Raw genomic sequence first — 19,265 nt, forward strand, 5'->3', positions numbered from 1 at the left:
CCCATTCCAGCAGGGGAAAAATACCTCTTTGAATTTCCTTACTCCTTCTGATGTCGAAAACCATTTCCTGTACCAAAACCAAATCTTTCCTTTGGATATGCAGATAGGACCTCCTTGTCCAGCATCCTGGGAGGATGGGGGAGGGGCGCCAGCCTCCCCCCTGGACTTCTCTCCCCAGCCTCCTGGCTCCACTAGCTGTGGCAGTCCTGCCAGAGCTACTGGCCCTGCTGGAGCATGCAGCAGCCCCGCTCCACTGCCTGCCCCCAGAGCTTGCAGCAGCCCTGCTAGAGCTTATGGCGGCCCACTGGCTGCAGGCTCTGGTGCCTCACGAGCTCCACCCTGCCCAGCCGGCTGTGGGCTCTGCTGCCCAACCGGCCCCACTGCCGGGCTCCGCCCTGAGCCACTGGCAACCTTCCAGACCATGGATATTCCCGGACCAGAGAGTCCCAGACTTCAGAGGTTCAACCTGTAGTAATATCCATAGTGAAATGCAAAAATATTAATATACTATATGCTTTCAGTCACTTTCTTGAAATCTGGTCCTCTCCTGGGTTTCATTAATCCAACCTTTGGTTCTCCCTCTACTTCTCTCATTGTTCCTTCGACATATTGGGCAGAGGTGGGTGCATTCTGTAGGGACCCCTGTCTTTCAATGGTATGGCACCATCCTTGGCCAGTTCACTTCATGGATTCCAGGCCAGAAAGGACAATTGTGATCATCTAGTCTGACCTCCTGGGTAACACAGGTAAGATATCCAGCCCTGACAATTTTTTTTCCTTTTTATCTATAGCTGAGTGACTTTATCCACCCAAACACTCAACTATGATTATTATTATTATATTTTAGTCATGCCTTGACGTAGAGCCCTGCATAGATACAAAATTTATATCCATAGTTACACATGAATTAGATATCCACAGAGCTACAGAGCTCTACCAGAATGTGCAGCAGTGAAAGCAGCAGCAGCCTGTTGGGCTGTTGCTCATAGGAGCCACCACCCCACATGGGCAGCATCTATTGCCCACCCACTCTCTGCCCCACATACTGGGGCAAGAACCAGGCTCACCAGCAGCTATCCGTGGTCACACTATGTGCAAGCAGCTTGCATGCCCCTGGACAGGAATCTCTTCCATGCAGTGGTCTGTGTCTCCTGTCCAAGGGCATGTGCGTTGCTTTCACATACTAACATGACCAGAGAGAGCTGCTGGAGAACCTTAGGTCTGTCCCAAGGTGGAGGGGGCAGGTGGAGACTAGGAAGCCTTGACCTCTGGCCTTTTGTTTTTACCCTAAACGATACAGAATTCACAGGGGAGACGAGTGTTTTTCAAATCAGGTATCCTGACCCAAAAGGGAGTTGCAGAGTGCTGACAAGACTATTTGGGAGGGGGGGTCACAGTAATGCCACCCTCCTCCAAGCTTCTTTTCTCTGGACTAAACATGCCAAGATTTTTAAGCTTTATTTATAGGTCAGGTTTTCTAAACCTTTTATTATTTTTGTTGCTCTCCTCTGGACTCACTCCAGTTTGTCTACTTCTTTCCTAAGAAGCCTTCTAGTCTAAGCTAAATACATGCACACAAAGATGAAAGAAACAGTTAATGCTTCTCTAACACCTGTCAACAACTATTATTGTACATTTGATCAACTAGAAAGTAAATGCAAACCCCTGATATCATTTACAACGAGTGGATTCAGCTATTTTCCTTTTATCCTGGTGTCACTCATCAAAGACAGTCATTGTGTAAGTGAGACAGTGTTTTATGGCTCATCCTTGGCAAGGAAACATGCTGCTTAACTACCCACTGGCACCACTGTAAATCCTCCATGCTTACTGCTACTTAGTAATGAACCAACAAGCATGCAGTACATTGTAGGAAAAGCAAACTAGGGTGCTTGTTACTTCTTTTATCTATGGTGGAAAATAAGACATACCACTATAAGGATAAGAATAATCAATCACTATAAGAATAATACAATAAATCAAATGTAAGCCATGTTGGATATTATTATGTTTAAAAGAATATGAAAAGAACTATCTTCTTTTAAAACAAAAAGATCCTCCCTCTGGAGAAAGTCCACAATGCTTTCTAATGGGAATACCTTAGTTAAATTTAAGTCAATGAAATATCTTAGTTAAATTTAAGTCAACGGAGACTGTTTACACAACAATAGATTTGGCCCATTTTGTTTGGTACACAGATTGAACTAATCAGTAGTGGTGTGCCTCTATAATTCTCCCCTTGCCGAGGGGCAGACGTGAGACCGAATATGTGATGAAGGCCCACAGTCAGAGACACAAAACTATACACATGGAATTTCTGCCTGTTGCCTTCACTGGAAACCAGAAGGTAAAATGCAACCTTCAAACAATATACCCAGATTCTGTTAGGACCAGACTCTTCATGACCCTTACACAAACCATGAATGGGTAGGAAAAAGGCATCAAGATGCACTTAACTAGAGAATAGTGATAGAAATGTAGCCGTGTTAGTCTGGGGTAGTTGAAGCAAAATGCAGGACAATGTAGCACTTTAAAGATTAACAAGATGGTTTATTAGATGATGAGCTTTCGTGGGCCAGACCCACTTCCTGATCTTAACTAGAGAAAGGATTCACCAGGCTAATGATATTTAAGGAGATGCAGGGATAATCCCAAAAGTGCAATCAGTCTCAGAGTATGGTGACAAGCAGAGAAGAAGCAGGACCAAGATCTCAACCATCTCCATGCTAACCTTTGGAGTTGACTTGGTCTGCAGCTGAGTTTCTAGGGAGACTGAAGTGCAACACGTGAGATGGACCTAATTTGATTACACACATCTGTTTGCTCCTCATTAGAATATGCTGCTCTTCTTTCCCTTCTCAATTAGTTATTACTTTGTTGATTCTGACTTTATATAAACTGGTTCACCCTCCTGTAATTCATAAGTTCCTATTTTTTTTAAAAAAGGCAGAACTTTACTGGTCTAACAGTCTCTCCATTCAGCTATTCATAACATTTTGCACTACTTTCTTATGAACCTGCCTCTGTCTTCTATCATAGGGAACCTACTAGAGACTGTAACACCAGTACAACTTTGGATGAAGCCTCTAATAACTTCTGTCATACAGTTATTCTCAACTACAGCATAGTATTTCCCTTCCAGCAGCTGATTCTCCAGCAGCATGAGCAGGCCAGTGCATAGCATAAACTATAAAAATTACATGTTCATCTTTCAGTGCAAGAAGCTGATCATATGAGTTTTTATGGTGCTAGGGAGTGGAATGGAATTATTAGAATTCACTAGGCTTCACATCAAGCACCAAAAAAACCCCCACCTAGGTGCTTTATCATACTTCATATTTATTTAAGAACATAGTAGAGAATCTCTCAGAGTGTGGATATTTATTTTAGTCAGTGCTCTAGGTTTGAAGGTGCATCTTGTATCTTTCTCTCAGAAGATTAGAAGTGAAGTAGTGTGAATATTTCAGTAATATAAGGGCAGAGGCTGAGTTTTTTCTGTTTAACAAGGGGATTGGAACAAATTTATCCTTCTAAAGAAAAAGATATATGTAATAAACAACCTGGCAAGTACAGCTGGAATTTGATAATATTCCCCTCTGCCTCCTACACATGGCTTCTTTCCACATTCCCTTTCATTTCAGTTGGTGCTGTTCCAAATAAGGTTTTGAAGATATTCACCCTCTTTTCAGAGGCAAAGTGTCTCTGTCTAAACTTGCAGGTACTGGACATACAATGGAATTTGGTCCTGAATTTGGAAAATACCATTTCCCTTGCACATCTTTTTTCTTTGAAACTCTTGATTGTGGCCCTTTTTCTCCAGCTAAGGACATGAGAGTTGCCTCATGATGATTTTACTGACTCTTGTTGGCTATTTATGCCCAGGTACATAAACATTAAGGTCTCCTTGCTGGACATGAGTGAAAGCATGTCTGAAGAGATTCTCATTCTTGTGTATCTCATAGAGTGTGATTAGACTACATCCCTCTTTCGACAGAGGGATATAAATTAGGCACTTCGAAATTGCAAATGAAGCCGTGATTTGAATTTCCCGTGCTTCATTTGCATAATCGCATCATGGCGCTCTTTCAAAAAAGCACTATTTCAAAAGTAAAACCACACTCTAGACACAGTTCTTTTGAAAAGGGAAGAATTTTTTTGAAAGATCCTGTAAACCTCAAAAAATGAGGTATACAGGATCTTGCACATAAGGGTTTTTTTGCACAAAAGGCCTCATATACACAGCTTGGTTTTGTGAGAATATGCAAATGACAGTGCGACAAATGATAATGAGCGCTTCATTTGCATTGTGTCTGCTGACAAAAGGTTGCAGTGTAGACATAGCCTAAATGTTTGCATTTGTTGTTGTTGTTTCTGTTACAGTGCTTACTGCATAGAATTCATCATGTTTGTTTTGGTTTTTGTTATAGGGTTCTTTGTTCATGTTAAGACCCAGATCCTTCATAATCTTATGTATATGCTCAACTTTAAACACATTACAAATCCTGCTGATTTCAGTGGAACTACTCAAATGCTTAAAGTTAAGCATGTGTTTGAGCTTTTTTAGAGAAACATTCTAAATTTTAGTACTTTATGTGAGACTTCAAAAAAGCATGTTTTGTAATTTCTCCGTCCATCTTTCTGTTTATTATTCATAACTATAAAGGAACAAAACTTAAGGGAGGAGGAAAGTGGTTTAATATCATTGCACCACATTTCTGTAGCATCATAGAAGGATCAAGAAAAAAGGCTTTAGCCATGAGTGCTGTATGCAGTTGAAAGCAAGGTTATCTGGTAGTAGTGCAAAGATTTTTTCCCCTCTGCAAGCGAAACACTAAACTTCCTTCAAACTGTCTGCTTCTGGGCATCAAAAGATACATGAGCTCTATTAACTCCCCTGTTTCAAGTCATTTGTATTGACCTGTAAAAGATCAGATCATTTTCTAGTTACCTTCTCAAATGTAGTAATAGAAATGTAGCCGTGTTAATCTGGTGTAGCTGAAGTAAAATGCAGGACTATGTAGCACTTTAAAGACTAACAAGATGGTTTATTAGGTGATGAGCTTTCGTGGGCCAGACCCACTTCCTCAGATCAAATAGTGGAAGAAAATAGTCACAACCATATATACCAAAGGATACAATTAAAAAAAATGAACACATATGAAAAGGACAAATCACATTACAGAACAGAAAGGGGATGCGGGGGGGGGAGGGGGAGAAGGAAGGAAGGTAAGTATCTGTGAGTTAATGATATTAGAGGTGGGGAAAGTTAGATGTCTGTGAGCGAATGGTATTAGAGGTGATAATTGGGGAAGCTATCCTGGTAATGGGTAAGATTGTTGGGGTCTTTGTTCAATCTGCCCCCCCCCCCCCGGAGAGTGTCGAATTTTAACATGAATGACAGTTCAGAGGATTCCCTTTCAAGTGCAGATGTAAAAGGTCTTTGTAGAAGAACGCAGGTGGTGAAGTCGTTGAGACAGTGTCCTTTCTGGTTGAAATGGCAAGAAATAGTTTTTTCTTTGTGATCTTGTCTGATATCTGTTTTGTGGGCATTAATCCTTTGGCGAAGTGTCTGAGACGTTTGTCCAATGTACATAGCAGACGGACACTTTCGGCACATGATAGCATAAATTATATTTCTGGATGCCAGGAATATGTGTTCTTGATCTTATAACTCACTTGGTTAGGCCCAATAATGGTGTCAGCAGAATGAATATGTGGACAAAGCTGGCAACGGGGTTTGTTGCAAGGGAAGGTACCAGGGTTGGTATTAGTATGGTATGTCCTGTGATTGTTGGTAAGAATCATCTTAAGGTTAGGTGGTTGTCTATAGGAGATACACAGGAGATGTCACGAAAAAGCTCTGTCTCTTTAAGAGGGGGTAAGGGAGTGCCAGCTCCTCGCGGAACCCTTACTTTCGCTTTGCGGAACCCCAGGGTTCCGTGGAGCACCAATTGGGAAACACTGCTTTACCTAGTCAAAGCTGCAAAAGCTGATGGGAACTATATAGAATGTGTGTCAAGAACAGGTTGAATTAATTTGACTTAAAACAAGGGTTTTAAAGGGTTTTTAGAATAAAATAATAAGCTATTGGCTATATTTGAGTTTTTCCTTATATGCATTGCATGATATACCAAAGGAACGTTATTAAAATGAAGTGTTATTTAACAAATTTCTGACAATCCATCAATCCTCAGCAACTTATGTCTAACCAACAGAAACATACCACCTGCTTCTTATCCATCCCATGTCATTCAAAATTCTAAGTGAATGCAGAGAAGCAATACAAATTTCAAATATTTCTTTGAAGATTTCCAGCAAAAGATCCCTATAAACCTTTCACATATCAGAAGAGTGATAATTAAATATATGAAAACTAATGTCTTCGATGAAGCATGCTGAAGCAGGAGCAGAACCACACTAATCTAAGATCTATAAGGGTTATGTCCTCCCTGAAACATGCAAATTAATATATTTTAAATCATGTTGAACCCAATATTCATGCTCAGTTGAGGATACTTTACTTTAATTGAATAACCCCCATCCTTAGCATCTAGAAAGCTATGAAGCATAATAAATGGCAAGTGTCTTAAATAAATGCCAGATGTATAATTGATTTACACTTATAAAATGTTATTCATGGTGGGAAGTGTAAGAAGCCGCAGACATAATGTATCAGTGGACCCACAGCTAATAATATGTTTTCCAAACAACGATAGTTGAACTCTCTATTCAAAATGATGTGCAGAATGTATTTCACACTCAGTTAGAGTCAGTCAGTTTACATCATGGGGAACATAACAATGAAATGTGTCATTTCCATTAGCACTTCCAAGAAATGATTTTAAAAAAATCAGGTAAAAAGGTAAAAGTAAGCAGGTAATTGCTAATTTAAAATATTTTTCTGCTATCAAAAGGTAAAGTAGAATAGTAATTATCCGTTTGGCAGCATTTAATAAATATTTTCAAAGTTCTATTATTATCTCACTGTAATGGGGTTGGACTCACCACCACATCTCCTGCTGGTCACACCAAGAATTTGCTCTGTCCATGGGAGTGTACCATCTTCTGGCCAGTGTCTTGCCAGTCATATAAGTCTGCTCTATTGTCCCTCTGTGGGCCCGCATCCCAGGACTTCTTAAGAAAGTATCCTCTGGCAATACTCACCACTCCATCCTTGTCCCCTTCCAGGGGTATCAGCAGTCCCCATAATTCATCTCCCACTATGGCCAACTGCATCCCAAAGTGTAGTCCCTTGTCTCAGCATGGCAAGGTGTAGTGCAAGAGGATGGAAGGGGGACCTAGGCCCACTCACTACTTTGGGTCCTGACTCTGGGACCCTCTGGGTATGTCTACATTACATTAATTCGAACTAACTTAGTTCGAATTAGTTAATTCGAACTAAGATAATTCGAACTAACGGATCCAGACTAAAAAACTAGTTCGAATTAGCGTTTTGCTAATTCGAACTAGCATGTCCACATTAAGTGGACTCTGAACCGGGCTTAAGGATGGCCGGAAGCAGTGCCGGCAGGGCATCAGAGGAGGACTTAGAGCATAGAGATGCTGTCTCAGGCTAGCCGAGGGATATGCTTAAAGGGTCCCGACCCCCACCCCGGACAGACAGTTCTCAGGGGTGTCCCGCTTGCAAAGCAGTCCTGGCTTGGATTGCCCGGACTACCCACACTGGGCACATCACACCACTCGGCCATCAGCACGGCTGCACTTGCCGCAGGCTGACATCTGGGGAGAGGGGGCAATTGGGGGGCTGCAGAAGAGCTTCCACCCCAGAAGCCCGCAGAGCCAGCCCAGTCCTCCCCATCGGGGGCTCGTGCCCCATTTCTCCCTCACCTCCTTCCACTTACCCTTCCCTAGCCCCTCTTCTTGATGTACAAAATAAAGATAACATGTCTTTGAAAATGGAATCTGTCTTTATTGAACAAAACTGGGGGAGACTGGGAAAAGGAGGTAGGAGAGGGGAAGAGAGAGGCTGGGAGAGGGGAGGGCAACTAAAATGATCAGGGGGTTGGAACAGGTCCCATATGAAGAGAGGCTAAAGAGACCGGGACTTTTCAGCTTAGAAAAGAGGAGACGGAGGGGAGACAGGATAGAGGTCTCTAAAAGCATGAGTGGGGTGGAGAGGGTGCATACAGAAAAGTTCTTCATTAGTTCCCATAAAGAAGGACTAGAGGACACCAAAGGAAAGGAATGGGTAGCAGGCTTCAAAGTAGTAACAGAAAGTTGTTCTTCACAAAGCAAAGAGTCAACCTCTGGAACTCCTTGCTGCAGGAGGCTGTGAAGGCTACAACTAGAACAGAGTTTAAAGGGAAGTGAGATCAAGTCATGGAGGCTGGGTCCATGGAGTGGTATTAGCCAGGGGGTAGGAGTGGTGTCCCTGCCCAAGATTTGTGGAAGGCTGGAGATGGATGGCACGAGACAAATGGCTTGGTCACTGTCTCCAGTACATCCCCTCCAGGGTCCCTAGGGTTGTCCGCTGTCGACAGACAGGCTACTGGGCTAGATGGACCTTTGGTCTGACCCAGGACGGCCATCATAAGCTCAGGGCTCAGGGTCGGGGGTCTCAGTGGACCCCCTTGATTCTCTTGCACACCTGCTCCTGGGTGGCCAGGCTGGCAGCTCTCCTGCCCTAGACAGCCACTTTCCTGTGCCTAGTGCGGAGATCGTGGACGAGGTCCACGATGTCTGCACTAGCCCAGGCGGGTGCCCGCCTCTTGTGGTCCTGGGCAAGCTCCTGGGAGCCGCCAGCCTGGTCCCGGGAATAGGGGGAGGGCTGGGGGGCATCGGGTGGCTGGCTCGAGCCGTGCCAGGTACAGGGTCTGCTGGCTGGGTGCTGGCAGGCTTGCACCTGGCACGGGCACTGTAGCCAGCCCGTGCCCCTTTAAGGGGTCCGGGGCCGGGAGGGAGGCAGACAAGTTTTCCTGGTGTTGGCCAGAGTGGCCACCAGGGAAACCTGGGGAGGGCTAGCCTCCCACTAGTTCGAATTAAGGGGCTACACACTAGCTAGTTCGAACTAGGCTTAATCCTCATAAAATGATGTTTTCCTTTTTCGAACTAAGCGGAGCGCTAGTGTAGCGCCTATTAAAGTTAATTCGTCTGTTAGTTTGAATTAACTTTGTAGTGTAGACATACCCTCTGGTAGCCATCACCTGTCCTCCTTCTCTCTCACTGATTGCTTCCATTCACTGGGCCATTTATCAGTGACCATTGCATCTTCTCAGCCCTTGTATCAAGACAAACAGTTTGAGAGGTATCAGACTAGAGCTTCTCTCTAGCACCTCTGAACCTGCCGAGCACTTCTCTTTCTGAGTGCTCCTGGTTCTCTCCCTTACTGGGACCCAGATCCTTCTCCCTTGATGGTCACAGTCAGAGTCCTTATCTTTGTTCTGCTGAGTGGCCCTTTATATCAGGGCTGCCTCAGCAAGATGCCTTCAGGTTGGCTCCCTAAATGCCATTTCCTGCTTGGTTGGTACTCTGTGCAGGCTCCCTATGGCCTGCTTTAACCCATTCCTGGCTGGAGTGGGGCAACGACTTCACTATATTCACATAGTGGCTGCATCATAAATTGTAGTATCTAGTATTCTTATGCAGTAACTGATATTTTATCATATCAGGTATAGGGCATTATCTGAGATTGGATTCTGTCCAGATAAATTCACACATCAATATGTGAGCCATAAACATATACCAATGGTATATTATCAACTGTCTGAGTGTGGTCTCTTTGGAAGTGAAGGATCGCTTATTATCTCTGCATGGATATTCAGTTTATTCTAGGTGAAAGGTACTGCAGCACAGCAATATGGGAGTAGCAAAACAGGAATCAGAAATCTGATGTCTGAGAGAGAAGAGAAAATTCACCAAAGTAGGTGAATATGAAAGCTGGGATTTCTGAGCAAAATGACTCTTTGGCTATCCAGAAACATAGGTGAATACATCCTGATATCAAGTCTTTGAACCACTTTGACTACAAGAGAACAGACGCTCTCAAGAGATGAGCAGGGCCAATAACTGAATGTTTTCCTCATTCTATTACTGCCCAATATCTTCATTTTACCTCAGTTCCATTTAATGTAGTTTCCTGTCCTCCTGGTCCTAATTTCCTTCAAGCCCTAAAATAGCTGGACACCAACATAGTCAGCACTGGATAAAAGACAGGGTATGTCTACACTACCACCCTAGTTCGAACTAGGGTGGTTAATGTAGGCAACCGGAGTTGCAAATGAAGCCCGGGATTTGAATTTCCCGGGCTTCATTTGCATATTGCCGGGCGCCGCCATTTTTAAATGTCCGCTAGTTCGGACTCCGTGCCTGCGGCTACACGCGGCACAAACTAGGTAGTTCGGATTAGGCTTCCTATTCCGAACTACTGTACTCCTCGTGGCACGGAGTCCGAACTAGCGGACATTTAAAAATGGTGGCGCCCAGCAATATGCAAATGAAGCCCGGGAAATTCAAATCCCGGGCTTCATTTGCAACTCCGGTTGCCTACATTAACCACCCTAGTTCGAACTAGGGTGGTAGTGTAGACATACCCACAGAGTTTGGTGTCATCAGCATAGTTGTACATTTCTACAACCGATTTTGTATCACAATTTCTCTCAAGGATTTTATATCGAGGTCAAATGAGAGAACTGAGATCTATGGGGTTCCATAAATGAAACTTCTCAATGACAAGTATCAGTTGCTCACAATCTATGAAACTGTTGCCTCTTGGAAGATGATGACTATAGTGGAACAAGGATTTCATGTAATAATTCTGGATTCCTCCAGAAAAAGAAACAATCTATGTCAGATAGGTAATGGACTACGGGGACTTCTAAAAAAATTATATCTACTTCAGGGGCTGGAGAATAAAGAAAACTGCACCTCCTATCTCTCACCATACTCATCTTCTGTCATCAGTTTCTTTCCAACTAAAATGATCAAAGACTTTTTGTTATTCCAGAGAAATCCCATTTTTCTTCTCCATCTCTTCCCCAGCAGGCTTAACCAAAACTGTGTGCTTTGTTATGCTTCCCTGGGTTATGTTCCTATGACCCAGCCCTATAAATGACTGGATCTAGCACCTCTCCTTCTTATATGAATCCTATTTTTCCACAGTTGTATCTTCTGCCCTTATAGTGCTGACCCCTCTCAGAATGTAGTTCACTTTTAATCCCTAATTCTTTTCACTAGACTTCACATTGCTTCTGCCTTACTTATCTGGAGAAACTTTAGAAAGAGAACTTTATAAGTGTTCCACTTTTGCATTCCAGATAAGTATGACCTTTGGATGCTTCTATAGGTCTTAACCTGGAGATTTTATATATACATTTTTATGGAGATTAGCATTTGGTTAAGAGCCCTCTGAGGCCTGTTCTATACCAGACTAAGTAGGTTGGCTTAAGGCATGCCAAGCAGCTACACAAAATTACCTTAAGCCAAGCCTTCGCAGCATCTAATCTGTGGGAGTCCAATGGGAACATGTGTTCCCATCAGCTTCCCTTGCTCCTCAGAACATGAGGAGTACCGAATGCCACAGGAGCTGCCCTCAGTATTAAATTTGGGAGTCTACACTAGTTCTGCTAATTCAAAAGCTAGAAAATCGACCTCTGGAGGGTCAATCTTCTCCATAGTATAGACATGCCCTCAGAATGAAAACTGAACAAGAAGCTTCAGGTTGGAATGGATTCTTTATCTTTTAAATTTTTCAGATCCAGATTGGATGCTTTTATGGAATAAATGCTTTAGTTGATCTTATGTTATTGGGTTTAGCAGAGGAGTAGTTAGATGAAAATGTATGGCTGTATTATAAAGGATATCAGATTAGATGCTCTTATGCTCCCTTCTGGCCTTAAAATGTATGAATCCATGTTCAGAATACTTTGATATATTTATGAAGAAGAGCAAGAAAATTGCTATTAAAGTAAGCTTTGTTTATACTTGGTCATAAATATCTGTACCCTTTGTACCATCTAACATTTCAATAAAAAAACCTCTGCAGACAGTTTTTAATAGTGCCTTTGATAGAAATACCTGTGAGACTTCTGACTGGAGGTAGTAACTATGCCTTCATCTTTGTTTTCATAGAGCCTAGCATATTGTAAATAATACAAAAAAAGAGGTAAAAGTGCATTCTCAAATTATACAATTAAATCCTTCACGTTATCTCACAAGTACGGATGCTGAAACAAACTATTCATGAACATTAATTCCAATAATCTTCTTTCAAATTCACTTCAGTGGTAATCCTTAATCTTAATTGTTTATTGAAAATATCAGTATGAATGTTTTTGCCTTCTCAAATATTCACAGAAAGTGAAAGCATCACCTACACACTCTTTCAAATATTTAATAGACTTTCTTAGATTTATTTTCTTTTATTTCTTGAGTTTAAAAAATTGCATTTGAGAAAGAGAAAAACTTTTTTGGATGAGAGCTCAGCACATTACATGCAACGTCATTTCAAATCAGATGAGTTGTGACGTGTAAAGATTTCAGATTATTCCAGAGCTGGCTGTTGCATATCAAAGGAATGTGAAATTTCTGAATAAATGCATCTATTGATATGGCATCTTTATGCTGTCTTGACAAGAAGCTATGGTATAGGTATAGCTAAGCCAATCGTTAACTAACTGTATTTAGAGTAAAGAGGAAGAACTATGCTCAACTTGAACCTGAAATTTGATCCAAATGTAGAAAATACACAAGGAAGAGCTCTGCTATTCATGCTTACACAATTAATAGTGGACTTCAGAAAGGCCTTGTCTACAGTGGTAACTTGATTTGTTGCTGACAACAGTCATCCCTGCTGTGATGGTGTTCAGTGATCAGTCAGAGCACTTGAAAAAGATGTGCATTATTCTGTGTCAAGTTCATCCAATTGCTAGCAAATGTTCTTCTTCCTAATGTAGATGAGGCCAAAGACATGTGGGAGGAGGTGTTAGTTCCTTCAAATTAAATTAGACTACGCCTAGTAGAAAAATGCGTGGAAATGAGGCACGGAGTCTAACAGTTTAATGCAGAGCGCAATCATCCAGTACCTGGAAGGAGGAGGCAGCATTCAATTGGAACAAAAAAAGCAGCCCTGGCTTGACCTGTATTGCTTGCTCAGCTTCTGAATAGCATGAAGTACTAAAGAAAATTGATTGTAAGTCCTTTATTCTCTATCTATTTGTTGTAACTAAAGTTTCTGCTGTTCTATCAAAACTTATTGGCCAGTTTTCAGTAACACTCATCTTGTGAACATCCACTTGTATTTCATACATATTCTCTATTGTATTTGGCATTGTCCATTGTTTAAATAATTGCCACAATATTTGCAGTCCTGGGTAGCTGCTCTGTTAAAGTTCACTCAGGATGCCCGCTGCACACAGTGGAATTTGCTTCTCTTTAGCCAAACAGTGTTTGGTTTATAGCTCTGCAGCTTTAAGATACCTCTGTTTTAAGCATATGACAAGTTCGGGAATTTATGTGAAATCTTGGACTTATTTTGAAGTTTTCTGGCAGCCTAAGGGAGAGCAGGGGTGTCCACAGACTCTGTGGGCCCCTCGGCAAGGTCAGGGACGACAGCTCCATGCTCCTGGAAGTGATGGGCAGAAGAGGCAGGATCTCTGTGCTGCCCAGAACATGCACCCCGCCCCCAGCCCCAGCCATTATAGACACCTAGAGCATGCAGCATGGCACTCCAAAATTGATTTAAAGGGCTCAGGGCTCCAGCTGCCATTGCTGCTGCCACAGTAGCAGCAGCAATGGCTGAAAGACCCAGGCCCCTTTGAACTGATGGGCTTCTGGGCAACTTTGCCCCCATTGTCTATAGGCCTAAGGGAGAGTAAGGGCTTTATGTGGCACTAGGGTGATTAAATGAGAAGTCAGTGACATTTTATTTTACATTATTTGACAAAGAAAACAACATATTCTGTTTTAAATACTGCCTCTCCTGGCTGAATAGCCTGTTCTTGTTTATAAACTGCATAAAGATATTATAAAATGTTGAAGATGTGGGAAGAGATGCCTAAAGCATAACTATTCTACCTGGCACTTAATCACCTGAATAGTGGGCTGTAATTTTCTTTCAGAAGATGAAGTGTTTTGAAATGGTACTGCTAATTCGAGTGGAATATCAGGACATCAATCACAAATCCTCAGTGCCACTTTGGTGGGTAGACATCATGCATCTGTAAGGAATTGGACTGGCAATGTAAATGACTAGAACAGCTGGAAATACTATGGGTTGTTATAAGTCTACATTGGCTGAGGTGTGGGAGCCATCACATTTATGTATATTTTAAACATAAGTGAGTTCAGGAATAGGAAAACAGATTTGTTTGTAGTTGCTAAACCAAAAGCAATATGCTTGAAGTTATAATATCTTCATGGTATTTAATTCTGATGCCTATGTAGACCAATCCTCAGAGAACATAAAAAAACTCATTGAAAAGGTCATTTTGAATGTATTTTCATACTGTGGATAATCAAAACAGAGCAGAACAGATTTTTTTTATAAGACAACAGATACTAAAGAGTGTTGATTGGGATGTGAGTAGTTCTAATGAAATGCCATACTGCTGTTCCTATTTGGACTGGAAAATAGAATGGTGCAAATCTAAAGCTTCATTCTAAGTAACACTGCATTTTCTGGCTCACCAGCTGCTAGTCACATGGACAGTGTGTCTCAGGGAGGGTACAGTGATTGAAATACACTGGCTTTGCTCTCTGGTGAACCAGATATATTTCTTCTGAATTTTCAAAGTTCTAAAGAAGGCTGTTTCATTACCACATATATTTCAATGCCTTATTTTTCTCTAAATGTACCCCTACCTTTAAGCTTCAAGACCAGCATCTGTGTGGTTTTGAGACAACAATGTTCTCATGTGTGTTTTTACCATTATATATATTTATAGTTTTAATCTCAGCTTAAATCACTGTGTTTGCGTGAATATCAATGAATGAAATGATCTGTACTAACAGCCTTCTGCTTTGCTGAAATCAGCAAGGCCCTGTGATGTTATAGGAGTCTGATTGCTCAGAGAAGCTTGCAGGATGAGGCCTCAGTGTGTGTGTTTCAATTGCTGGAAAGATATGGAAGACAGGAAAAGGTGGAGAAGAAATAATCACACAATTTTTCCTTATTTTTTATGCTTATGTCAACCAATGTGGTAAGTGTACTTCTCACTGAAAGTTTGACCAAGATGAACAGTATTGGCCTCTTTGAAATATAAATAGGTTTATTTAAACATAACTACAATAAATCCGAACTTTTAATTCAAGTCTTCATGGAGCTTTGGAAATATCAACTTGGTGAGGACTGAAAATAAAAATATCAAAGAAAGAGAAAAAAAAAGTTATACCAGAAATCTAACTAGAATTCTGGCTTTCATAAGATTTCCAGTTAGAGTTCCTAACCAAAGCAGGCCAGAAAATTTTTATATAGATATCCCTATTCTGGAATGCTAAGTTGAGTTGAAGCTTCCAGACTTTCAATGTTTGTTAATCACTAATTTGGATTATAAAAAAAAAAGAATCTGCCTCAGAATTTTATGATAAATGACACCATTTCTCATCTTTTTAGACTGATGGTTATTTTAAGAATTAGCAAGAAGAGTATGCACTAGCTTTCCAATTTAGCTTCATTATTCTAGGAACATTAGACTAATGCCAGAAAGTTATGGACAATATATTGGTTACAGTGAATAAATTTGTATTTAGTTCAGGAAAAGGTCATCAGGATAGATGTTTTCTTGATTAGTGATGACACTTGGTGCCTAACTATATGCATATTAAGAGTCTTGGACACAAGTAAATTTACAAGTGAAGTAGCATGATTGTACAGAGTAGCAAAAAGCTGGACACCGCATGAAAAATAAAATAAAATAAATTTCAGATAGAAAACATGTGCTTCAATGAACATTTGATTGGTTTTCCCATTTTTAAGAAGAAAGAGTCATTTTCCAAACTCTGGTTTTTAAGCTTCCCATTTGTAGTTTGCTGAAACAGACCAGCATGAATCACAAAGAGCCAATTTCTGTAAAGTGTTGCTATGCCAGCAGTGGCATTCACGTTTCTTTAATATTTTCACTAACCTTATTTCCCCTGTGAGCAAAATAGCTGCTGCTGTTTGTTCAAACTTGGCAGCCATGATAGGACTAGCTGTCAGACAGCCTTAGCTCCCCTTGCTAATTTCAAGCTCTGTTGAGCAGTACTGCTGTAGCAAAGTTATCACTCAACACTTAGTAACAGCCCCAGCAGGGGGTGAAAAAACCTTAAGGAAATCTGTAGATATTGCTGATCAGGGGAAAAAATGCTGGTGCTTTTAATGGAAGAATTCACTGTTTTTCACTTCATTACTTTAAACAAAATAACAAACTAGAATGCATCCTAAAATATGGGAAGGCACCAGCTGCCACCACTTGTTAGCATACAAGTCCAGAGTCAAAATGGATAATTAGAAGTTTGAAAGAGAATTCTGAATGGTAACTGTTCTGGCTTGTGTGACCATTAACAATATAATTTCCTAGCCATTGTAAAATGATCTGGATAGTTCTGCTTCAGAGGGTCATAAGTCGATTCAAGATTAGGTTCACAAAAGTGGGAAGCACTGTCAATGATGATTCTGCACAACAACAGATGGAATGAGTTACCTTCAGTTCCCAATTCTGTTCTAATTCACTAGGTATGTCTACACAGCAGCATTATTTTGGAATAAATGACATTATTTCGAAATAACAAACTGCGCATCTACACAGCAAGCCATTATTTCAAAATAATGTTGAGATGCAGGACTTCTTACTCCAACTCCTGTTATTCTCATTGCATGAGGTGTAAGGGAAGTCAAAGGAAGAGTATTCTTCCTTCGACTTCCTGCTGTGAAGACAGCGTCAAAAGCCGAATTAAGCTATTTTGACTACAGCTATGCAATTGACATAGCTGAAATTGGGTATTTTAATTCGACTTTTGCCTTGCTGTGTAGACATGCCCTAGATGACCTAGATTGAATGTGATATTATTTCTGGCGTCCATGGAGAGCACTCCGGTGAATAAATCAATTAGCAATACTGAGTATGGTGAAACATGCATCCTTAGGATATGGAAGTGATCAAAGATTTTCTTACAATATTTATTCCATTCTAGTGACTCTAGACTGAGGTTGAAACATGTAGATAGTGTTTGCTCATATGCACACATGTAGTTTGGTGAATCACTGTACAACAATATACTCCTAATAGATTGGGTGTCCAGGGAATGATGGGGTAATGGATGGACATGTTTACAATATTCAGAGAGATCAGTTAATGCATATCTATGAAAGATGAGGAGGAGGTCACAAAGTAAGGTATATTACTTCTAAGATAAATATTGGCAGTTTACAAACAGCATAGCTGAAACACTTACACGCAAGCATAGAATACATCCACAAATGGCTGTCACTGGAAAGCACATACATGTAAATTATAGTAAGATAAAAATTAAATAATTAGTAATTGATTGCCATAATTAATAAATAACAATAAATATCCCATTAATAATTAACTATTGATAATGCTTAATAATCTGGTTAGCCACCTTTGAAGAAATGTCCTTGTACAGGAAATGAAACTACCTCTACCCAGAGGACAAGATGACTTAACTCATAAATACTACTTCACCATTCCTCCAAGGTATAGATTGAAATTTGTAGGGTTTCTAGCACATAAGACTATATTCTATTAGACTACAATCCACTATTTCAAGATAAGTATGTATTAATTAGTATGTACTAATGATAATCAGTAATGTCTTTAGAAAAGTTCATGCCAAGAATAGAGATGGATGAATAGTCGATTTTTCATTTCATTGGAGTTTTGAAAAAAAAATTAAAATTGTCTGGGTTAAAGTCATAATCATTCAATGGCTAGCCACCGAGTCAGGGAAAGAATAATGACTCTGCAAAATGTTAGTGAAGCTACTCACCTATGATTTGACCTGAATTCAAGCTTCTGTTCCAATTTTATAGGGGAAATCCATTAAACAGTTGCCATTTTGGTTGGGCTCACCATCTTGGACTGGCAAAGGACAACCTGTTTTCCTTCCTTCCCTTCTCCTTCAGGCTTTTGGTGCCCTTTTTCAAGTTTGGCACCAAAATGGAGGAAAGGATGGGAACAGGAATGTAACATGGAAGTAAATCTGCCTAAAACTCAGAATGTACATAGAAGAGTTTCTGGACAAGGGCTCAAATCAAATGGTTGATACTACACACAGTAAGAATATGTCTACACAGAAGCATTATTTTTAAATAATGTCAAGCTGGAGGACTTCTTACTCCGACTCATGGTAACCCTCATTTTATGGGGCATAAGGGAAGTCAAAGGAAGAGGATTCTTCCTTCGATTTCCTGCTGTGCAGACAGTGCCAAAAGCCGAAATAAGCTATTTCTACTTCCGCAATTAAATTGATGTAGCTGAAGTTGCGTAGCTTATTCTGACTTTAGCCCTGCTGTGCAGATGTACCCTACGTGAATAACTGATACTATCCTACCAATAACAGCAGTGTCATACCTATGGCTGAGAACATATATCATCTCTTCGACTCTGGCCATAGCTGCTTCAGTATGTTTGTATAAACTCCTTGTAGAGAGGATGGTAAGATTCCAAACTGGGGAAAGTGGGAGAAATCAAACTCATAAACAACTGCTTCTCACCGAGGACTAGCCATAAGTGAAGTCAGTAATTTTCAAGTTTAGCTGGTTTTGAATTATTAGTATGAAAAAATAGAAGAGGCTTACCTTTATTGTTTTCAGGGAAGAAAGTATATTTCATTCTCATGAATATCTCAAAAAAGATTAAGGGATTGTCTTCTTACTTAAAAAAAATAAAATCAATTTGTCCCGTGATTAAGTGAACGAAGTGTCAGCTCAAAATAAGAATTTTCTAGAAAGTTAACTTCAAGTGGAAACAGGAAATTATAATTAAAAGCAATCATGCAATGTTAACTATAGAGTTGTCTAGAATATAACATGGCTAAAAAGTGTAAAAGGGAATTATCTTTTTTTGTTGGGACAACAATCTTAAAGCACATAGAAACAATTTACCACTCTGTTGTACAGCCACAGAAATATTAATATACAGGAAAAGCCACTTTTGTTTAACAAGAAAAAAGCACTGGCTATCAAAGCTCAGTGGCATTATATGATAATAATGCAAACTACATTCCAAATACCCCAAAAGGAGATCTTTTCTCATCATTGTGTGAACAGGGAGGGGGGTTGGGCTTTTGTTCCAATCCAATATATA

This window comes from Pelodiscus sinensis, chromosome 3 (genome assembly GCF_049634645.1).
Source record: "Pelodiscus sinensis isolate JC-2024 chromosome 3, ASM4963464v1, whole genome shotgun sequence".
Lineage (NCBI taxonomy): Eukaryota > Metazoa > Chordata > Testudines > Trionychidae > Pelodiscus > Pelodiscus sinensis.